This window comes from Falco punctatus, assembly GCF_963210335.1.
Source record: "Falco punctatus genome assembly, chromosome: 7".
NCBI classification, from domain to species: domain Eukaryota; kingdom Metazoa; phylum Chordata; class Aves; order Falconiformes; family Falconidae; genus Falco; species Falco punctatus.
In genome coordinates this window covers 22,399,792-22,424,367 of record NC_137587.1, presented here as the reverse complement: position 1 = coordinate 22,424,367, position 24,576 = coordinate 22,399,792, and the positions used below count along the sequence as shown (strand labels likewise).

Here is a 24,576-nt window from a genome sequence, read left to right as displayed (position 1 = left end):
TATAAAGTTCTATCAGTCTGCAAGAAGCACTTGCAAAGGAGAGAGCTGAAGCTGTTATTTCATTGTTTTGCAAGAATGCCAACTTGCTGGCCAGAATCATTCCCTGTGGAAAACGAGTAACTGCATGGATAATACAGAAGTTGAGGGTAGACTTCTAATCCCTTCTCCAACATAAATCCTTTGAAAAATCCTCTTCCTTGGATCAGTTAAGGTGTGCTAAGAGCATACTGTCTATGAAGCTGATCTATCAAATACACCATCTCTGAAAGTGACTTATTTTTTATTCACCAGAGAAAAAACAGAATGCAACAGTAAGCTGCTTCTGGGGGAAGGATATTTTACACTGTATCCAATTAGTTGAAAACAACTGAGGAAGACTGATGGAAAGAGAAAATTGAATGCGAAGAAGCAGCACAAACTAAAGGATGCTGTAATGTAGGCTGACAAGAAAATCAACATATTAAAATAAAAAATATATAGGCCCCAGTACCTGTTGGATTCCAAATTCAGAACTGGTACACCTAAACTACCTGTTCCAAACAGTAGCTTGCTGAAATGAAGTTCCCTTCAAGTCCAATGCAAGATTGATATAACAACCAATCCACCCCTGCATTGATCAATGACTGCACTGTCATTTAAAACACTTCAGAGTGCTGAGAGTTCTTGCTGGTTGTTCATTCTCAAGAGGATAGAAAATTGCAAGTACCCTACAATCAAATAAAATGGGAAATTTGCTACCCACAAGAACAGGTGCTTTTGAATATGTGGCACTGTGCAACACCCCTGATGCAAATGAACACAATTGGTTGCATCCCATGTTCTTCAAAGACATGATGCAATGTACCATGATTTCACTGCCCTGCTGTTCATCACAACAACACACAGCCTTTTCAGATGCAAATTACATTCAAATCACTTCAGTGATTGCAATGTAAAAAGTATCTAAGCCACTCCTGAATCAGGTAGCTTAAGTTCACAAACCCACACAGTTCAGCAGAGTCAACAAATCCCACCGCAGTGGTTCATCTACCCTGAACTCTACAATGCCACAACTGGACTACTACAAATACCAATATATGCTAGGTACCTTATAAATACTAATATACTTTAATACTGCTGCTGTTACACTATATTGCTATAAAGACAGTTCCTTTAATTGAGCTAATACATGTCTATGCCAGACTGCTGTTACACTAGCAAAGACATAATCTGAAACTAATTGCTCATCCACGACAGAGGCAAATATTATTTTCTTTTACAAAATGATAAACTAAATCACAATGAAATTAAGTGACTTCCCACATTCACATAATGGATGACAGAGCAATAAATTGAACATACAAGCCCTGACTTTCAAACCATTAGTTATCATTTGCTCAACACACATCCCCATAGCATAGTAGGTCTGTAGTAATCAATCTGAAAAGCTTTTAACTACCTTGCGAACCTTTCACCACTGATGCCAGGTTCTATACAGTGAAAAAGACAAAATATCATCCCTTTCCACTGTGATGATGTTTGCAACATGTACTTGAAGATTGCTGGCAAAAATACAGCACCAATTCCTCTTCACTGCTTTAACTATCTCATGGTCCCCACCACCCACATGTAGTAGTGCAGTACCTGTGCCTTACACTGCTGCTGAGTCCAGGAACAGACAGCTGTTTCCAGCATGACAATGCAGAGCTCTTGGGATGTCAAAACCTTCTTGCTCACTGAAATTTTAACCTACCTCTCTTTCTTTCTCTCTCCACATTCTTTGCCACCAGCTACAGAGACGTTAAAAAAAATAGTATGAGATCTGATGTAACACAAGTGGGTAGCAGCAGTCTCTCTTGACTCCACAATCTTTCTAGAGCTTGACAACCAATGAGGAAAATATAAATTAGCTCTTCTTTCTTGCTCCTCCTCACAGATAGAGCACAACAGCAGAAATTAGCTCATTCCCCAGTCATCACAATATGCTATTACTCCAGCTGGAAACAGTAAGTGAAAACATAGAAGAGTCATTTCATGGTAAAATTTATATAGATTAAGAAAGCACTGCAGATTCTCTAACGTTAATATCATCCTTTAAAAATTTTAAAAGTCACTATATCACTGAAGGAAAATTGTAATCAAACAGTTTTGAACTCTCCCTGATACATCTACTACTACCTTTTCAAGGGTATAAAGATACACCAGATTTTTCAAAGTACTTCAGACTGTGTGCACTCTAGCCACCTCTAAACCGCCATAAATCCACCACCGCCACATGAGCAGCATTTTCCACAGTCACTAAACAGAAAGTTAAGAAATGAGGAGTGGAGGCAGAAATTTGCAGGGGGAGGAAAAAAAAAAAAAAAAGTTAAGACATGTAGGAACATAGTAATTTAGCTCCAAACATTAAGACAGATGTTCAACTATATGCAAGTGCTCAGAGATGCAAACAGGAAATTTTGTAGCCTGAGGAGGTCAAATGTGTAACTCCACAGGAGCCAGGTGACTGACTCATCCAGATGCTTCTAAAAACCCAAGGTGGTACCCATCACCACCCGCAGGCACCTTAAGTGTTTCTGAAACGTGCTTGGCCAGCACAGCTCTGGTCAGCTTTCCACTCATATGTGGACAGAGCCACAAGCGTTCAGGGTTAAAAGTACTACTACACCTTCAATATAACACAGGGCCATGATATCTTCCTTCTATCTTGTTTTATACTTCAGATGGCAGAGCGTTGTCTTGTGCCACATTGGTGACAGCAGTTCAAAGACCGACATGAAAAAACACCCTTCTCAATCATGAACATTCTTATTGTACCCAGGTTTTCTTTGCAATTATAATACTGTGGTATGAATTAACATAGATAATAATGCAGTTGAGAAGAAGCTGAGAGGAGTCCCATAAGGAACCAGGAGCATTTCGGTTCTGGCAACTAGATGCAATATTTGTATCCTGAAACAGTTCGAAGCTGCTCAGTGGACCTGTTTGTTCATACAATCACCCTTCTAGAGAGCCTAGATCGCTTGCAGAAATGCGACTGAAGCTCCAGGTGATGAGCACACACAACACAACTGATCATAAGGGCAAAACTGCACTCTTGTAACACTGGACATGGGAAAAGCAGCTTGCCCTCGTTCTGCTGTCACTTTTACAGCTGCAGGGTTTGATTTAGATATCAAGAGTATCTCTGACCAGAGCCTCCACGTTAGTTATCCCTTATTTTTGCAGAGCTGGAGACTCATATTGTTATTGAGAACAGTGAAAAAGATAATCACTCCACAACATCCTAGGATGCCTGAGCCACAGCACTGCAAGATTCAGAAGTTTCACCACAGACTAGCATAGCATCCTAACATACCGTGTTAAGATGACACACTGCAGCTATTTTGTCTTCCTTCTACTCCACACACAGCAGCTTCTCTTTCCCTGCCATCTGCTAGTTTGCTGCAGTCTGCTGGGACAGGACTGCCCTCTCCTTTTGTCCCCTTCTTGGCTGCTCAAAGGGAGGACAACAGATCCTAGCATTGCCTGTCCGTACACTCAGCTTTCCTCCAGCTGCCTCAGAAACATGAACCAAAACACAGTTACTCCCATGAATGAACAGTGCTCTGCTCTCCTCTGTCGTATCAGTGTGCTCCACCAGAATTACAGGCTAGGCACTGCAACACCTTGTAAGTGATTAGCAAGGAGGCAATTGCTGCTTTAAGAGGACATGCTTTTTCCTCTTATCCTCACGTGTTATTGATTAAAAGGTATCTGCACTACCTGCTTCACAGGAACGATCAGAGAGAAACTAAGGCAAGCGGTGTTGACAATGACTATACGCAGCTCGTTATCATGCCCTTTCTTAGAAGGGCAGGGTAGTAAGAAGAAACCAGAAAAATCAGTCAGGTAGGTGAACAGCAATCTTCAAACATCTATTACTACAAATGTCAGTATGAGATATGTAGCAAATAACTATTTATCTTTCTGACCACTACTACAGTTCAAAACAGAAAAAATAAAGGCTATCTAAACTCCACCACACTTGTAACCAGTTAGGAAAGAAACTGGAATGTTTGACATTAATTATTCTATTAGTCAGGTCGTAAGAAAAAGGAACAGCTCATCTGAAAATGAAGTCAATACTGGCTGAGTCTAAACAGTTTCTTCAGCATTTAACACACACATCCAAGCAATGAACACTATTATTCTGTGCTTGTAACCATATGCCCCCAAGTCAATAACTGCTCTTCAACATCTGACCTCTTTTTTAAAGCAGATTTACAAGAAAGTATAGTGAAACTGCTCCCAGTCAGCTGGTGAGAAAGTATTACAGCTCATAACCACACAGCAAAAAAAAAATCACTAGTTCTTGCAATATGCAAGATGAGAAGAAATCTGGCATGGGGGGGGGGGGGGGGGGGGGGCGAAGGGAAAGAAAGAAGTGGATGATAGCAAGTGTACACAGCCTTCCACTTAAAAACAAAGCCAAATCAGCCTTGAAGAATATTTACGATGATAACAAATGCCTTAAATCCCCAAAGCTTTGAACTACAGTTAATCTCTTTCATTATGTTCTTCAGCAAGCAATTACAAATAACACTATACATTTACAAAGTGCTTTTCCCACTCACAGCTCTGAAAGCACTTCCCCCAGAAACACACAAACACAAATCAAACGTAGCTTTCTTTGAGGTGGGAAGCCAGCAATATACAGTTTAACACACCAACACAAAGGTGAATTTTACAGCATGGCTTTATTTATCAAAGACACATTTTTCTGTTTTCCGAGCCCTACACACCGGTAAGTCAGCAAATAAAAATCAATCAAAAGCAATCACGCATATCTTTAATTTCAGGGAAGAGCTGGGAAGTGTCATGCTGCTCTTGTAGCACACAGGCTACCCCTGGATGCCGTTCTGGCAAGCCCCTCGCCGGTCAGCTGAAGCAAGCCCCAACTTACCTAGGCTGTCCCAGCCGGGGCTGCGCCCGGCAGCCAGCGCAGTGCCGGGGCAGGCAGGGCGGCAGGAGCAGAGCCACAGGCGCAGCCAGCTCCTCGGAGCAGCGGCTCTGACTGCTGCTGCGTCTGCACCGTACGAGCAGCAGCATGCCGTTCTCTAAACAAAAATCTGCATCTTCCTCGGAAAAAAACCACTGGAAGCTCCTTGCTGGCCCCGCAACCTATTCCTCTATTTATGCTGTCGCAGCTAGTGACTAAGGAGATGCTTTTAGTGTCACAGGAGATTAAGGCTCTGGGAGGAGAGTGCCTGGCAGCTTTACTCTCGCACACGGTCCGTCTTCGAGCTAACGCACTTTGCTGGGGGATGAAAGTGTACTATTGCCACACACTACCCAACTGAAACTGCTCCCAAGTTTTCCCACGAGACACCAGCTCCCCCCTCAAGCCGTACCCCAGCGCTGGCTCCCCCCGTCCTGCTCCGAGGCCTTCCCTTCCCCCAAAAAGCTCTGCGGCTCCCGGGCACCACCACTCCACCCCGCGCCCCCGCCGAGCCCCGGCTCCCCGGGCACAGCCCTTGTCCCTGCTGGGACACCGCGTCCCCCGAACCCCAGCCGAGCCCCGGGGGAACGGCAGCCCCGCACCGCTGCGCGAAGCCAGGCGCCCCCCGCGCCCGGGCCGTGACCCGCCGCCGGGCCCCTGCCGCGGGAAGGCGGACGGCGGCCGGGGCGGGCTGGGGGGACACATGGTCGGGGGGGGGGGGGCACAGCCTCCCCCGCCCGCCCGGCGGCGCGGGCCGGTGTATGCACAGGCAGGCACCGGTAACACGCACCGCCGTGCACCTGCCCGCAACTACCAACTCGGAGTAAACCGCCCCCTCGGGGCCGCCCGCGCAGCCCCTCCCGCCGGGCCGGGGCTCCGCTCTCCGCGGCGGGACCGGGACGGGGACCCCGCTGCCAGGACAGAGGCGAGCGGCTCCCACTCCGCCAAACAAACGCGGATAAAGAGGGAAATAGCGGCGCCGAGCGCAGCCCCTGCCCCAGCCCTGCGCGCAGCCCACTCCCATTACCTTAGCAACCGCGCGCCGCCGTCCCCTGCCGCCCCCCGCCTCGCCTCTCCTCAGGGACGGGGAGGGGCCCGCGCCATGGCGTGAGCCTGCGGGCGGGGCCGGCGGGCCCGGGGCTCTCCGCCGCGCCTCTTCCGAAAGCCTCTCGCTCCCCTCAGCGCCCCGCAGGCTGCGGGGGGACGGCGGCGCAGGCGGCGAGGGCGACGCTGCCGCCAGAGCGCCGCGGGCACACCGCGCCCCTCGCCCCCGCCTCGGCCGGCCCCCGCCGCCGCCGGCCGACCCTCCGCCGAGCCCGCGCCGGGCGGGGGCGGTGGCCCGGGCGGGGCCGCAGGAGCGGTGACGGCTCCGGCCCCGCTGCAGCAGCGCCCGCTGGGGGCAGCCCGGGCACACCTCCCCCGCCCGGCACCGGCGGAGGCCGCTGCCCCCGGTTTTGAGCCAGTCGCCCTTTGCCGGCGGCGCAGAGAAACTTCGGCTCCCGCCACCCCGGCTGCTGCTGGGCGGCGTGGCGCGGCTCAGAGCCAGGACAGGCCTTGTGAAAACGTCAGGCAAAATTCCTCCGTCTGTAACCGTGAAAGCCTTGTCTCTGGGTCATGCCCCTCGGACACCCAGGATTTCCCAGCTGAAGGCTGGGGTCACAAGGAGCCCAGGACTCGGCACACGAGTACCGACCATGACAGACACCACGGCTCCCACAGAACCGCTTACAGATCCCGCTCTTTGAAGCAAACCTGCCACATGGGCAAAAGCCATTGCTGCTGGCTAGGGTGGAGTTCCCATATGCTAGTTAGGTGTGCAAAGTAGCTTAGATACTCTCCACCCGTTACTCTACTGGACGGGATAAGATTTTTATTCCTTTCCTTTCTCCCCCGGAAGGCAAGCCAAGCCCACCGTGCCCAAAGCTGACCCTCAAATCCGAGAGCTGCACTGGACAGCACTAGGCCAGGCCCTGGACAGCAGGTGTCCACACCCACCGCCGCACCAAAATTTTCTGCCTTTCCAAGGTTTGGTTTCCACACATCAGAGTTGTTATTGCAGCTGAAACTCTTCACGGCAGGGCTGCTAACTCCACAGAAGAAAGGCTGCTTTACCAACCTGTATACCATGCCTTAAAGGCCCTTGTGTGGTGCCCCTGTTCCATGTCACCCAAACCAGGCTTGTGTTTGATAAGCCTGCTGATGGACACTGAAAGCTGTCTTCTGCAGGCATGTCTTGTTATGTTAGGGTTGTGGTGTGCATAGCACATTGACTTTCTGCTGATGTCTGGTACACAAAACTGCTGCGATAATTCAAACAATAAATCCTGAAGAAAAAATTATTTCTGGTGCAACTCTGCATCGCTTCTATTTGTACCGCATCTATATCTCCATCTTTACCGTTCTTGGCTACTCCTTCTTCAGTCTTGCAAATGCTAGGTTCCACCCTGCACAGTTTGCCCATGCTTACTTCTACAAGGTCCTTCATCTTCACAGGCTATGCATTTATTTTTTTGTCACACTCAGAACTGCATCCTAGTGGCCAAATTCTGCAGTTGTGCCTCCTATGAGCTTGTAGACCCTTACTGGACTTCCCAGGTGTTGATTCAATTGATTTGGTTCAGACGACAGCTGTGAGTATTTAAAACCTTCTACAGAAGGTCAAAACGTTCCGATCTTGGTAGACTTCCCCTGATTTTTTTGTTCAGAGATTGCACTTCTGAAAGATCACAGGATATTTTGGGGATACATTTTTGAAATAAAATGAATTTTAAAATATTTCCATTTCTGTCAAATTTGAATTTAAACCACTCAGATAAATCTAAGCATGTTATACATTATTTGCCACAGAAAGTTTTCTGGTAAAGGGAAAAAGGAGGGAGTGGCTACCTATGAAACATAGATTTATTTTTTTTTTATTTTGGCAGAGATTTTCTCAGCAAAGCATTTCAAATCAGTAGTTATACCAGGTTATGCTAGGGTATGACTTCCCATAACATCAAGGATGAGATATTTCAGTGTCTTATATCAGGTCTATTCAGGAAAAACTGTTTCACCTCTGTTCTAACACTGTCTTTATTCTCCCAGCTCCCTCAAAGGAGTGTACACATGGTAGTTAACAGGTCTAAGTGCTTAAATTTATCAGGTTAGCTCAGACTAAAATGCAAGATCTATAGAGATACCATTTTTAAAATAGAGGACTAATAGAATATTTCACATGGTTATTAACATTGCAGTTCAAAGAAATTATGAATATATTTCCTGGCAGTGTTTCCAGGCCAAGTATTACCATACCACAGCCGCCCATGATGCTGAGAAAGGAAGCTGACTGGAAACATTAGAGCAAAAGTGACCACTATGCTTTTTTCAGTCATGCTCAACAGAAGAAATTGTAACCAAAATGTACAAATAAAGGGAAAGCCAAATGACAAATATAAAAATTAAAAAAAAAATTATAAATATTATAATATATATTATATAGTTAGATAAGCTATATTTTTTTAAAAAATAAACAAATGGCATTTCAGTTTTGAATAATATTTCATGTCTTATTTCCACATTTTATACTACAATTAAATGAATCTTTGTCTGGTGGGTTCTCTCAAGTAACAACTACTCTTTGGTCCCTTGAAGTAATTACTGCTATAAAGAAAAATGGCATAGCAACATTAACTACTAAAATAAATGATACATAATTAAAACTAAAAGAAACCTAAGCGTTGATCCTTATGCTGAAAACAATGTAGTCAGACTTGGTTTATCACAGAGATCATTCCTCAGTTTAACCTCTTCCCCAGTGGGAGAGTCCAGCAGTCTGATGAGTATGATTAGGGATGCAGAAACAGTTCTGGGACACCTCACGTTGATGTAGAACTAAGCACACACAGAAACATTTGCAGAAAAAGACGTTCCATCTGAAACCCTTTGTTATGCTCAGTAAGTACTGGGGAAGAATGCATGGCAAGGGACTGCTGCGCATTTTTCCGGCCAGGAGGACAGTCTTCGCTGCACTTTATGATGAGATCTTAGCCAGAAGAGACCACCATGGTCCACACCAAGTATAGAACATCACCTCTCGGTAATGATACATCATTAAAACCAAAAGAAGCTGAGCTAAATTTTCATTTTGACCTACATTTACACAGAAAATATTTGATCAGCTTCACTTTATCATTGAGACTGATTTCAATGACCAAAACACATCTTTTGTAAAGTTATCCTATCTTTTACTGAAGATTGCAGCGGTAGAAAACTTCCCTGACACCTAGTAATTAATACTCTCTTAAAGCTGTATAATCCTCATTGCCGTAAAGGGGTCATTTCATCAGCTTTGGAAGGTACAACTTTCAAGCACTGCCTATAGCGGCTGCGGCACTGGAGTTACACATGCTCAGAGGGCCTGTGCTGACTTACTACCCACAGCTCAGCAGTGGGAGTTTCCAGGGTATTTCAAGAGCTCCTTCACATTGTGAAGAGTCACAGGACAGCATGTTCCCCTGGGACTGTCTGAAAAAAGGAGGAGTAGATATGGCTAACTTTCTGCCAGTAGCATCCTTCTCTCCTCGTGCTTGAAGAAAAATCTGAAAAGCAGAAGAAAAGCAGAAGCCGGTACAGTTGCAGCGGTTGTGGTGCCCTGAGGTGGGGCCAGTGCTTTCCTTTCAGTTTGCAAACCAGCAGCGCTGTTGATCCGATGAGTAAGTGTTACCCCGTGGCATTTACTTCATAAATATTCAGTAGTTGTTAATTACAAGAAAAAATGGAGCTGCTGGCTCGGGGGTGGGTGCGGAGACATCACTAAACCAGTGCTTTTTCCTGTGAAGGCAGTAAAGCGGAATAAGTGTCTCTCTGGCTGAGTGCATGAAAAAGCAAAGAGGTTTTCAGAGTTGTTCAAGGTAGGTTCTATTTTTCATAAAATGTTTAATTTAACAGTGACCTAGTTTTACAACAGCTTTCAGTGTCTTGGCTTTTCTTATCTCCTGTGTCTTAGCCTACATCATTAGAACAACGGAGCAACAGGCTTTACAGACTTTGTTAAAGCAAACTCAGTAAGACCTTAGCTGATGGATTAGTTTTTCTCTCCTACTTTGTTTTAGGCAGTTGTTATGGCACAGTTTCTTTGTAGCTTTAAGAAGGTTTTAGCACATATTTTATGGCACATATTGTAGATTTTTTTTTAAATGTCAGCTCAGAGCCCTTTGCTTATTTCATGATACATTTTTGAGCACCAGGCTGTAGCAGGAGCTTTGAATTCCTCAGCCTTTTTCCAGAAGGACCTTTTTTTTTTGTAAATAATTTTGTAACTATTCCATTAACTGTAGGCAATTGGGAGCTAGATTCATTAGCAGATTTGGAAATTCACAAGCAGTACAGAGTCATGCTAGCATTCAGCAGGAGCAAGTTGTTGAGTGCTGTTAATTTTCTTTACCTCACTTCACCTACCAGAAGGAAGAAGTTATTCTGCATCTTGTCATTGCAAACAATAAATGACAGGTCAAGTGATGTTTGCTGTGTACTACATACAGTACTCTCAGCTACTGCTTCACGTTACCCCTCTGTGATTCCTAGCTTGTCTTTATGGAAGTATATTTTAAAAACTCCTAATACTCGATTGAGTGTCCTATGATCCCTATGGATTCAGCAAAACCAGGGAGCAATTGGAAAAATGTTTGATTTCAGCCTGCAGCCTCAAAACACATTAGGTCTGCAGAAAGATGGCTTTTCCTTCCACCTCCACCTCAAACACTCTCAGGAAATTTTATCATTGGAGAATCAAGTATGGGAAGCCTTATGGTGCTGAATCCTTCCTGCGTACCCTCCTATGGAGGGAAAGCCGGCATAGGAGATGCTGCCACATGTGCCAGGTTTATATGAGTGTGAGTGCTTTCTCTACAGGGAGAATTGTCCCATCGGGATCTCAGCCCACAAGAGGTTTCCATTGATCCACGTTAACATGTTTGGCAGAAATTGAATGTGTCAGGCTGGAGAACACAGGTAATGTATACTGACAGTTTCTGAGCCATGAGTTAAACAGCATCAAGCCAAATGTATGCTTCTACATCTACAAGGATCATGCAAGCTAAAAGAACAAAGATAACTTAACAGGAGCCATTCAGAGCCAGTGTGCACTGGCTTTGTTGAGTTCACTTAATTCCTGCTTTTGTGCTAAGGGATTTCAGCTGTCTTTGCTAACATGAAATTTGTGTCAGCTCTAATACATCTTAAATTTTGTGTGACTTCTGACAAACTTCTCAGTGACTTGTTACACACACACACAAAAAAAAAAAGAAAATCATGGTGATTAATTTCAGGCATGGAGGAACTTGTGCCTTGAATCTAGGGTAATCACAAAACCAAAAGTATTAAGAAGTAATTTTTTTGTATAAAGCTAAGAATATCAGAACACCATTAATAACAGTCTGTCTGTTCCATTTTATTGATAAAGAGCACTGTGGGAAAGCAAAACTCACAGTCTTTGCAAATACACCTGGGACAGCCCAAAAGACCTTATTTGCTGGAAATATTACACAGAAGTTTATGTAAGAAGCTTTGCCTCACATTGTCGTACCTGGAGTCCCAAAATAGACCAAGAGCAATACAACTAATCCGAAGGGGAGAGATTCAGTTTCCTCAATATTCTGGTTCTTGCTCAAGCATAGCAGAGGCATCCTTTTCTTTCTTGCCTTGGAAATCTCACATCTGAACAAATCAAAGCACTGGCTGAGTGGGAAGGTTAGCACAGCCTCATTCTTCCATGTGCTAAAGGTGGGTCTTAAAAGGGTTTTAAAGATCTTTAGGTTTTTTCTGTAACAGCTAGGAATGTGTTCTTTCCACCTCTTCTTTCAGTTCACCAGGAGATGAGTTCCTTGACATCCAGTTTATTCTTTTCTGTCCTTCAAGCAAAACAGCCTTCTGTCCAGACTCCATCCATCTGACTGGAACTTGTGAGGTTTTCCCAGACCAGGCAGAGCCTCCACTTCTGCCGTGTTAACTGCCCAAATGTTATGAAAGCTCACAGCACTAAGTGGCAGAAATGTGTGAATTCCCATAGAATTCAGGCTCTCTCCAGGCAATCTTTACCTGCTGGACTGGAAAATGTGCAGAAGGAATACTTATTTTGAATAAATCACAACATCCTTGAATGTTTTCTTCTGCAATACTGCAAAAGTTTCCTTTGGACTTTTTTTCTGTTTGAAATAGATTTTATGATCATTAATTACATAAGCTGTGATGGGAACTGCTGCACAGTGGGAATGAGGAGCCTGAAGTGTGGAGGAAGGCATGAAATGTGTTTAAAAAAAACCCTTAAAACTAGCAAGATACAGTATGTGCCTTTCATAGCACACAAACAGCATGATCAGGGCTATATCCCTCTCTCGCCACTATTTATCTGTCTTACTGAACTATAAATTTTTCACAGCAGAAACTATATAATCTCCTGATTTTGAAAAAACATTTAGCATATGGAAGAAACTACAAACATCACCATAAAACATGTTTCTCTTCTGTATTTGGATGATTTATAGTACCCACCAACACGGTTCAAATATTGGAATGCATGTCTGTGTATTTGTGTATCTATATATATTCACTTTGTCTACAGACATTTTTAGATACAAAATCTTTTCTCTAATAGTTACAAAAAATTGGCAGGGTGTTGATGATTTATCTAAATCACATGGTGCTGCTTCTCCTTTGGCTAATTTATGTAGCTAAACATCACAGTGCATTTTCTGGTTTGGGCAGAGGAGTTTAACATTTGACATTTGTTTTTGGTGAATATTCAGTTACTTATTTTCAGTTGTGTTTTGTTTTTTGTTTTTTTGTTGTTTTTTTTTCTTCTCTATTAACAGCAGTAAAGCCTGAGCAGTCAAGCATTTCTACAATTTGAACAAGAAAAGTCTTTAAAACTCACTTTCAGATTCATGTGACTATTACTGGATTACTTTTCAATTATTGTTCCAGCTTGTCTGCTGCTGAGATAGTACTGCACATGGAGATCTGTCTGCGCAGAGTTCAGTTATGCAGCGATTACTAAAATGAGTGGGAGGTGGGAGGCAGAGGGACTCAGAAAACATATTAGCCTAGGAAACCCAATTTGAATCAGCTGGAGATTCAAAGCTGGAGCGTAACTTGAGATGCTCAGAGCTGTGCCAGAAAGGATCTTTCTTTCTCTTTGCTGAGTGCAAGAAGACCATAATAAGGTTTGCCTCACTGGATTGCAGTCAATCTTCCATAGCTTTGTGACTCCCCCTCGCCACAAAGCCAGGAATCCAGATGCTAGTTTTGTAATTCTCGGCAGTGTGAAATATGAGATGGATCCCAGGGCTCAGTTCTGGTCTTGTCTTCTACCTCTCTGGCCAGAAGAGCTCTACCAGCAGCTCTCTCCTCGCAACATACTTCTTACTTCAATACCCAGCCTGCTAAGCTATGACAATAAAGAGACTGATACAGCCCAATTCAATTAAAGAACTTTTCAAACTGTTCTGCTCTGTTGAACTAGATCACGAGAACAACACGCTTGCACAATGCATAATCCAAAATAATGCACAGGACCTATTGTAAAAAACAGGTTTAATTTCTTTTCCCCCCTGATTATCCAAGAAACTGCTTCAAATCTGCATCACCACTGACAACTCCACAGATCTTTAAAAGATGTAATACAGTTCATGTCAGGATATCAAAGAGCATTATAAACACAAATGAAACAGTGAGCCCTCAAATCTGCTTGCAGGTAAATAACTATGGCAAGGGTTGTTGAAATTCTGCCATTCTTCAGCACCCTGGGCTGAAACGTTTCATGTTATTGATCAGCACAAGGGTTATTTTCTCCTTTTCTTTTTCCTTTTTTTTGTTTTATGTTTCAGCAAAATCAGTTTAACTGGCTTCAAGGATATTTGATGAAAAATGGCTTTTGCCCGTGTTAAATATAGTCTCATAACTGAACATGCCCGTGTTTTGAGGCTATTGTTAAAAATGTATCACAGAGATGGGCCTTGGTGAAAAGGATGTGCCATTCTGTGAAAATCTCGCCAAATTTTGACAAGTTAAAAATTCTGAAATTTTCAACTTGTTCCTGCTTATATTCTTAGAGATTGAAGGCTAAATTCCCCAGAAGCTGATTGCGGTGATGCATATTCAGAACAGTACAGTTAATTTTAACTAAACATGTAAATTACTTATGACGGGGTGGTGTTCTTCGTATTGTCAAATTGTAGCGCAGAAGGAGGCTGAAAACCACTGAGTCTGTCCCACTGCTCAACGTAGGCTCAGCTTTGCCTAAGCTACTCCTTAAAGACATTTGGTGCTGGAGATGCCATAGACACTCCAATAAATTTATTCTAGTGTTTAGTGAAACACTATCTGTACAAAGTTTCATCTTAATACTGAAGATTAATCTCTCTTCTTAAAATTGGCGCCTATTATTTCTTGTCGTCCATCATGGATGTAGAAAACAGATTATCACTGTTCTCTTTGGAGCAGAATTTCATGTGTTTTACCCAGTTTCCTGTATCACAATTACAGAATCACAGAACGGTTGGGGTTGGAAGGGACCTCTGGAGATCATCTAGTCCAACCCCCTGCTAAAGAAGGTAAGATTAGATGGCATCAATTTTCTTTCCTTACAGCTTGTTTTCTTAATGCCTCACATTCTGACTGCCCTCCTCCAGACCATCTCCAGCTGCTCCACTATTTTCTCATGTCCACAAATGTACACACTACTCTCACTGGTGCCTAACGATGCCAAACAAAGCACTCTGCGTCTGCACAGCCAGCCAAGGGCGGCACTCCCCTTTTTTGCACTAGCCCAGCATTATTGCCTCCTGTTCAATTTGTGGTCTAGGAAACCTGCTTAATATTTTCCCTCAGAATTTCTGTGAAAAGTTCCTTGCTGCCTGTGTTTCTGCAGTTCCTCATTCCTGTCTAAGTGTAGCTCTTTTTTTGTATTGAATGTACCCACATTTTTCAGATCATACCTGCAATTTATCAATTTATCCAAAAAAGCCACTGAATTTTAATCCTGGCTTCTAACATACTTGCAGTCTCTTGCTGCTTTAAATTATCTGCAAATTCAATAATGATTCTCTTTGTGTCATCATCCAGCTCATTAATGAATTTAATGAATACTACCATACCTAGAGCAGTCATCTGTGGAACTTCATGCAACTCACCCTTACATTTTGACAATGAAATATCTATAACTGCTGTTTGAGTAGGGTTTCTAATGCAACTCAGTATCACCTTTTCAGTACAAATATTTACAAGTTCACAATTTACCTTGTGCAAAATAGTTGTTTAAATTACTTCTGGGTTTTTTTTCTTCTTTTTGCCAGGAAATTCTTTTATTCAAATATTAATAGGACTCAGACTTCAAAAGACGTGAAGCAGAAGTGAAGCAAATTTTATGTTTCATTCAAATACTTAATTGTGGGAAATATCTTGGGGTACACTTATTAGCATTCACAGAAGATAGTCACTGTTAGATACTGCCTCTTATTGTCCTCTTTTCCAAAAAGGTTTCTCAGATTTTAACTCGGCAGCTCAAGGTAATAACACACAGGAAAGCATAAATATTGAATCATTGAGAAAGGAAGTCCTTAATACTCTGTTGGACCACCTTGAATAAAACCTTTGTACTTGCAGTGACTTAGAAACCTTATGCTACAGTTTTGCTCCTTTGAACACCATATTCTGCAAAGGCATAATACCCTCCATGAGAGAACATATTTTAGAAAAGGCCCACAGATCAGCTCATGTGGCTGTGAGCTATAATCTACCCATCTACCCACACATGCTAAAAAAACAGAACTCTTTTCACTCTGCTATAATCAGCTGGTCCTCCTCATCCTTTCAAAGTATGAAGGAAAGTCTCTCTTCCTAGATGCTCAACTATTCAGGTTTTGGAATGATCAGGAAAACACAAAAGTATTTCCAGTGGCTCTACATCTTGAGCAGGCTGTCTTCCTTGCTTTTGCACATCTGTTACATGGACTTTCCAAACTGAATAGTTCTATGTAAAATACCAAGAATCAAAAGTGTTTGGAGATCCAGCCTAGCTGGGAGCTTAGACTTTCACCTTGAAATGACAGCCAGGTTTCTTTTCTTTACTAGATCTCATGCTTTTCTGTTGCTGTGTAGCAGTGAAAGCTCTCAATGTAGATGAAAATTTTACCATCCTGTCCACTCCTGCAAGGAGCTGAATGTTCAGCCAGTGTCACCCCCATGGAAGTAGCCTCCAACAGCTCACCAGTCTGCTAGGGTGAGGAGCGCAAGTTCAGTATACAACTGATTCTGACAGGTACCTGCTGTGAAATGCTCTCTCCTCACCCAGGCCCTGGCCACGCATTCCCTGCACTTCCACCAGATCCATCTAATGGCCATGTGGCTACAGGACAGGTCGGTTTGGCTGGCAGATCGGATGGAAAACAAAGGCAACAAATGAAGATGACTGCAGCTGCAACAGGGGGGCAGGACTGCTTTTGAAAAAAGCTTACTAGTTTTTAGCTCTTCTTAAATGGAATGTGAACTGTTACCTCTGCCTTCTCTTTGCATATTTACCTCCTTCCTACCCTCTAGCCTACATGCATAAGCCCCTGCCCACATGTTGTAAGTCCTTTGTATTTTATTGTTGCAAGCAGTTGTCATTTTTAATCTACAGTTTAAAATCCTATGCTGCCTGACAAAACCCAGCCTTGGCTCTTCCCTGACTTTCCTGACAGTGCACCTTTTTAAAAACAGACACACTTGTTTGCTTTTTTTCTAGACCAGTGTGTATGTTAATCTTCCAGTCAATTTCACAGTAATTTAAATTACCAGAAATTAATCCCAAACAAAGCTAAAAATACTTTGCTCATCCTCCAGCTCAGCCTTGAAGGACCGTGTTATCTGATGGGGATGCTGCACTGACCCAGGTAGTAGGGCTGCTCTTCTACACAAAGTGACTGATTCACCTTATGACCTCTGCTGGTCCAAAGGTTAGGTCCTTCTCTAAGACCATGTCGGTAACATATGCAGACTCCACCTTCTCCATCTGTTCTCAAATGGCAATTTTTCTGTTCTCCAGATTATTTTATTGTGCATTTTGAGGCCATTGTTTCATGGATTTTTTCTGATGGCTAGCCAGAACTGAGGGCTGCATGCTAGGAAAAGAGGTAGTTTTCCAGAGGTAGCTGTGTTTGCTATTCTTCACTCTCCTGAGAGCAGTGGCTGTATATTCTCTGCGAGTTCATATTCCAAAACTCTCTCAATATTATTTTCTTTCTGTTTCCCAGCTCCTGGTTTCCCAGCCCCAGTGAGAGTTTTCCCTACCAGGTATGGGGAGAAGCCCAGGAGTAGCTAAAACAGGGCCACAAGGACAAGGGACTTCAGATCTGGGGGCAGCAGTGCCGCATCACCTCCTCGCTGTGCTGCAGCTTTTCCAGAGATGCCACAGCCATGGGACATTGGCCAAAACAGCACTTACCTTGCAGAGACTAGCAAACCCAATGTATTTCCTGACCTAATGGGAAACATCAGCAGCTCTGCCTGCCAAAATGCAACATGCATGTTTGTGGCTGGTGGTACAAACCTGCGTCCACTACAGAAACTGAATCCCTGTGCCTGAATACTGCAAACCAGCATGAGGTTCTTCCTGTCTGTAGGGAAGGGTTTTCAGTGATTGTTAATTGCAGAAATACACCGACAATCTTCCCATTAACCTTTTAAGGGATGGAGGAATGCAGCCGCTCCCAGAAGAGCTGGAATTAACTATTGCTGAGACTAATTGCCTGCTTTATATCTCAACAGGAAAAGAAGTTTTCTCTCCTTGATATGATTAGGTGAGCATTCTGGTTTGTAATGTCACAGAAAGACACACCTTAGGATGAAACATTAGCTTCACATACTGTACTAGACTTGTGGGGAAATACACTTTTAAGAGAACTTTTCACACTTCTCTTTCATAGTGGGTGGAAATATTTCTTAAATACTTCAAATAGTTGGGGAGAAGAAAATCCTATTCCTCTTTTCCTCTCAGGGCCACTCAGTCCCCTCCAAAAATGGCAAATATAAACTGATCAGAAATAACAATCTGTTTTCTACCATGCTTTATTACTTACAGATCCAGTTATCTTTCCTTTGGATTTATTTGGAGATTAATTAAACATACATGTATGAAGTTATGTCTCTAAACATCTTTCTTATCACTGAACTAGAGGAGCTAAAACCTGGAATACACACGTATTATTGTTCTGCTCATTCTTTGACAACATATTGTTAAATAGGGTCTCAGGGAGAGCAGTAGGACCTGAAAGAATAGATGATCTTTTCCAAAGGTTCAACTTTCTTACAGGAGCTTACAAAAGCTATCTCACTGCACTCCCATCCAGCAGGCAGGCTGGGAACCTGTCGTCAGTCTTAACTCTTGCTCTAGACTCAGCACCACTTTGACATTTTGCAAGGCTTTGAGCTGAAACAAACTAAAATTGCTTTTTTGCTTGCTAAAGGAGATGTATCAACAGTATTTTGTCATAGTAAACCAAGGATGAGAAATGACTGTATACTTATCTTGCAGACATCATTTGTCCTGAATATATTTCCATCTTCTTGAGGTGAAGAATGCACTTTAAAACACAGAGCAAGAAAGAAATAGTAAGCAACCAGGAATGCCACAAAATGACCTAATTAAAAAATAAGCATCTGAACATAGCTTCAGTCGAAGCAGAGATCAGCCCCGTGGCCCAAAGAAATGCAGGTAGCAGCTGAGAGGCAACTGTGGCCCTCAGATGAAGCAGTGTGCGACAGCGGGTGAGGAAATACAAGCTTATGACTGTCCTGATGTGTACCACCTTGCCCAAATGGAAGGCTCATTAACCCCAACAAGAAATAACTGCAGCTTTTTAATTTACTCAAGACATACACATCAGAACAGTGAGTTGAGGACTAAATTTGTTTGATTTTTACTCAGCTTTCAAGGAAGACACAAGTACAGGCAATTGTTACGGCTGGTAACTACTAAATTTGATTTGTGCAATCAAGTAGAAATCTGTGCTCCAGGGAAATGTCTTTGCCCTTGGCTGTTGCTAATGATCAGAGCTGCAGGGTCTCATCCCTCTCACAGCACCACAGCCCTGTGAAACTGGGCATTTCCCAGGCACAGCAGGGTCACCTAGTGCAACACCTCTCCAAACCCAGTCGGTGTAATCTCCAATCCAGATATACATGGGTAACCTCCAATCCAGATACACTCAGTTGTCCTATTCAAGGACTGCATCAGTCATGATGCAGGCACTCAGTAAATACTTAATAACAGTAAAAAACCTGCTCTATCAGCTAAAATATTGAACCACAATATTGGAGATAACTTCTCTCCAAAACTTGAACTATAGAGAAACACATAGATAAGTGTTACTGACCAAAGTCCCCATAGCCTGGTGACAAAGCTTTGTAAGGAATTCGGTGGGCAACTTTTTAAATGACAACCTTATGCAAGGTGACCTTGGTGCCAAATAGCACTGTATGGAGGAGGGTGCACTGGGATCACCAGTGCTTTTGACCATCCTTGTCAAAGCAGAACTGATAATTTAGACAGTCCTGTATTTCCTTCTAACTTGGTTTTAATAGCTGAAGCTGTTCAGAACATAATTCATGTTTATATATTCACTTGTAAGAGCAAATTAGCCAGTTCCTCAGAAAGACCGTTAACTTATTTTTTTGCCTCTGTGCATTGTAACCAATTCCGAACCCAAGATTCACAGGTAGGTATTAGATTCACCTAGAAATTAAGACATTTTGAATAAGTGAATTGTAATTTAGTAAGGAAAGAACAGAAGATGTACAAATGAATTCAGATAGAGTAAGAAATTATCTGATTCTTTGCTGAAGTATTTAAAATAACACATTTAGAACTAAGGATGTCTGAGTCAGTCTGAGTCAATCTCTTCTTTAAGTAGCTTTCATTCCATTCAGTCTGACTTGGTATATCCACTTTATGCCATGGAAAAATCACTGTGACTCCAAAGTGCAGAGGGATTGTGCTTTTGACTGTATGCTGCACACTTCAGGCTTCATAGATGGCATAAAGCACAGCAGTTCTGGCTCTGTGTTTGGGCATCCTGTTATGTCCAGGAATCCAAATTACTAATAGTGATGATTCAAGCACTGGATCACAGGAAACGTAGAAAAAAAGCCCCAACAGATCTTGGATGGTCTGTCCTGAATAAGAGATGGAAATGTGCAAGGAAGAGTACTCATAAAGCAGCCTTTTGTTGTGTGTTTTTTTACTGAAGTCATTATGCACACTATGTGATGTCAGAAAATGCTTTACCTCTGCTAACATTTGTTTCTCTGTTAAGATTTCCTGGTAAAATATGACAAAGCCAACATTGCAGGGCAGTTCTCTGCTTCCATATTCTAGCTCTGCAATAAGTTGATCAATACCTGCTTCCAGTTTTGAATCATGCTTCATGTTTTTACTACCTTTAAATATAAATAATAAGCTTTAAGTTGTGTTTTTAAGCTATATAATTGACTGGTCAGTGTTTGTTGGACAGGGTTGTGTTTGCTTTTCAAGGTGCTACCTTTGCTTTTCCCCTCAGTATAGTCAGACAGTTCAGTATTGTAGTTCCCAGTTGTTTTCACTCCAGTGAGCATCAGGATGTTTTCAGGTTTTCTGTTCTTGGTAACAATGAACAGAGGCTCCTCCACAAACTGCAGGACATGGAAGTATAGGGATCAGCTTGGACAGTTTAGAAAGATTTTTTTTTGGGGGGGGGGGGTTGTGCCATGAACCTGGCTCAGTTTCCTTACATATTCTTCTCTAGGTTTCTTTCTGCATTTCATTTCCCAAGTCACCCATAATGGCCATTTGAGTGCAAATAATGGATAAGGTATCTGATGACCATAGAATAAGTGTATAAATTCCAAAAATCCATCTGTCTCACAGTACTGGAGATCCAAAGGTCAGCTGAACTAGTGATGGCACCAAATGGGACCAGTATAGTGATATACTAATCCTTTACACTGCAATAAAAAGTCAAACTCTTTTCCTTACAAAAATCAGGCCAGAGAGTGGGAGCTGGGGGCTTGGAGAGAAAAAAAGAGTGGGAGAGAGATTAAACAGCCTCTGCTATTCAATGCCTGTGGATGACAGTTTCAAAAATATTTCTAGGGATATACTTGGTAGGTGCTTGCTTGTGATTTCCTTCTAGATACATACAAACAGCAAAAGCACACAAACATTATTAAAAAAGATGTAGTTACCTTAACTTTCATACATGTACAAAGACAGTTTGCAAGCTGGCTCAGGCATGGTTCCCACCACTGCCCCTTCCTCCTCCTTCCACCCCAGAGCAACCTGCCCTTCCAGCAGCTGGTACTCACCAAGCAGGAAGGCAAGGCAAGGCCAGGCCCTTTGGCACAACAAACTGAAGTGGTTTCTGTTCCCCTTTCACAGCACCTGCCATCCCAAGGTTTCAGACAGGGTCCTCGAGTCCTGGGATATTTAGGGACTGAGGTCCCAATGCTTTTTGAAGAAGTGTGAGTGCCTCTGGACTCCAAGATCCTCTGAAAATCCTACAATCACAGACCCACAAAGAAATATAAAACGTGATAATTTCCTCCAGTGTGCAGAGAGAGTTTGTCTCTGGTTTAAAATCTAATTCCCCAGGAGAAAAATATTAGGTTATAAAGAAGAGCACAGATAGATGGGGAAGTAGGAGAAGAAAATTACAAGAGGGAAGGATGGAAGAACAGAACTGGAAGACAAGGAGGAGAAGGCGGAGGTAGCAAAAGAAAGATAATAGGAATAAAAGCGGGAAAGAACTCACTGTTTTTCTGTTGCTTTCTACTTGGTTCCTATACCTTTTCCTCCTTTTTTTTTTTTTTCTTTGCCTTAAGAATCAATGAAGCATTTATAGGCATTCAAGGGAGAAGGAATGGAGAGGTCTGAGGTAGGACAGGTGTAACCAGCATCTGCCAGCTCTGTGGTCCTATGCCAGCCGTATAGGAGCTGCGCATGGCCACCCCTCTCCTTCTGATCTGTGCCGGACACCCAGCTCAGGATGCTGGCGGAAGCAAAAGGGTGATGGGGATAAGGGGAGAGAAGGAGTAGCAAAGGCAGGGGAGAGAGAGGTGCACAGGGCTTTGGAAGGAGTTCCTGGCATGGGGGAAGGTAGTCAAGCAGAGGAAGCACAGAGAAAGGCTGGTTGGCCTGGCCAGGCTGCAGGGGCTCCAGGCTGGCTGAGGAAGCTCTTCAGCAATGTGTGGCAGCCCTTCAGTGCTCTGAGCAGCTGCTCCTGGTTCTAGCCAGCAACTTTATCTGGGGATAAAGAACAAAGGCAGGAAAGGAGGGGAAAGAAGGAAACAGGGGGCTGCCTCCAGCCACAGGAGGCATCTAACATCAAATGGCTGCAGGACTTCAGCCTGGGAACCCTTTGAAGTATGACTGATCCTTATAAGCTACTAAAGTGGGCAAAACCTTTTTATTTAAAACAATACAAGTTACATCAAACTAATGTCACCGTTGGGAACACAAAGCTATAATCCCTGAGTGGAAGCCAAGCCCTGCTGAATCCAGCAGAAGGATAGCCACAGCTCTATAGAAGGGCCAAGAGGAGGACAGCAATGTCCTTCATGACTTTTCTCCTGATCCCAAGGATTTGCCTTGTGTCATGAGCCTTGCCCATCATTTGAAATGTAAGCAGCTCTGCATCACCGCTAAAGCAGCCCACATAAAACAGGGAGGCTCGTAAATACAAGAGTCAACCCCACTGCCCTTAAACCCTTTGGGGTACAGGCATGTTTCAGCTGGGCAGGGATTTCAGGTAGGACTGCTAGGTGTGCATTACCAGCCTGGGTATTGATTTAACTGTTTTAATTGACCTGGCATACTACTACCACACAAACAAATACCATACACTTGTAAACAGGCTGAACTCAATCATAAACTTAACAAAATACAAATAACTGTCATACAATGAACCCTCAGATATATGTGCAAAAAGTACTGTTGCAATTAAAATGTGAGATAGTAACGCAGAAGTAGACTGATAAGTAATTTGTTCACTGAATTAACTAACCTCCTAGCTACGCGAATGAATGGTAATTATAGGTATCATGAAACAGAGTCACACAGTGTAACTGCACTGTAATTATATTTGCTGTATGGAAGTGTGACCTGGTATTACAATGAAAAATGAGATGAAAAGCAGAAGAAAATGCCCAGCTCAGGATCCAAGCAGGTGGAACAAAGCCACCGAGATACCTGTTCAGCTGCTTTTACTGCCCTATCATCTCCCTGTCAGAGGTATGTTCCACAGGTCTCTGCAGTGACAGTGCAGGTCCCTATATGGATATTGGAATTACATGCATGTTGCTCTGGCTTATTATCATCTCTGGAATTGCTACTCTGTGCTATTACCAGTGACAGGCAAACTGTATCAGGAGTAAACTGTCAGCTGCACAAAGTCTGTATTTTCCCTGCAGTACATTTGGTTCTAGCAGGCTTAATGTTAAATGCACATATGCTGGGCTGGTGCCAATGCACTCTGCCCCTCCTGGCCCTTTCTGCCTGGAGCTAAAGATCTGGAAGGAGGAGGGGAGATTGTTTTTGTTGGGTTTATGGTTGTTGGGTTTTTATAAATTGCTTTTGCAGTGGCAAAGCTTGCTGATTAGCTGTAACCTTTCCAGTGTACGGTCAGCTCAGAAAAGGCATGGGAAATGCTCTAGTACACGCTAAGAAAAGGAGAAAGAGAGCTGGGAGGAAAGGAAGCATGGGAATGTAGTGTCCAAGGAAGAGAGACAGGATGGTAGAAGGAAATTAAGGGAATCCTCTCAGAAGAGCAACAAGTACATCACAATAGCACTTTTAGATGTCCCCTCTGAAAAACACACATTTCCAGTCACAGGTATGGCATGCTTTGTCTTTATTCCCAAACCTGGAATGAAGAAAACCTGGTTGAACATGTGTAACACTGCCATCCAGTGCTGCCAGCATGCCCCAGGCTGCAGACCCACCTCTGCACCCTGACCTATCCCATCCCAGAGCAAGGCTACTGTCCCAGGAGGGCTCAGTTATCACCATCCTTAGGGCAACCTCCTGAGCTGTATTCCCTTACCCATGGAAGTTCTGGAAGGGCTCTAGCCTGCAGGGTGTGGAGGCAATTGGAGAGTGCAGCTGTCCTCCATCACTGGGACACCTGGAGCATTGTAGATCACATCCACATACTTTATTCACTGTTCTCCAGGTTGTTAACAGCTCTAGAAGGAAGGTTTCTTATTCACTAAATACAATGACAACTAGTTGCTTGCTCTTGGGCTTGAGAACTGATGTGGTAACTGGTGTCCTCCTTCCTGGAAGGGGGACATTGTTGTTCAGCCCACAAGGGAGATGGAGACACAGACCAGTCATGAAGATGCTGGTTAGGTTTTGCTCTAATGGTCACCATAGTTAAATTTGATGAGGGGTCAATTTCTTGTTTAAAAAAAAATGAGAAGTTTCATCTCCCTCAAGCAGCAAGAAGGGATATTAGATATTTTTCAGCCTTGCCCTGATTTTTTTCTTTGAACTGGCTAAAACCATCAGACTAATATGTTGAGACCCTTTTTCTCATAACAAATACAATAGGTCGATTAATACAATACCA

At 43.3% G+C, this 24,576-nt stretch overlaps 1 protein-coding gene across 3 annotated transcripts in view; it reads right to left on the bottom strand.

Moving 5' to 3' along the window:
* The window catches only part of RGS6 (regulator of G protein signaling 6), a gene marked incomplete at its 3' end in the record, with an annotated part of 299,068 nt that extends 274,923 nt beyond the window's left edge, over positions 1 to 24,145 (bottom strand). For 2 of the 3 annotated variants that reach the window (XM_080397630.1, XM_080397629.1), the window contains exon 1: positions 5,988 to 24,145. Of the gene's footprint in view, positions 1 to 4,924; positions 5,609 to 5,987 lie in introns of those variants that run through there. The other variant, XM_080397631.1, reaches the window with a different exon arrangement.
* Positions 24,146 to 24,576: the final 431 nt, after the last annotated feature.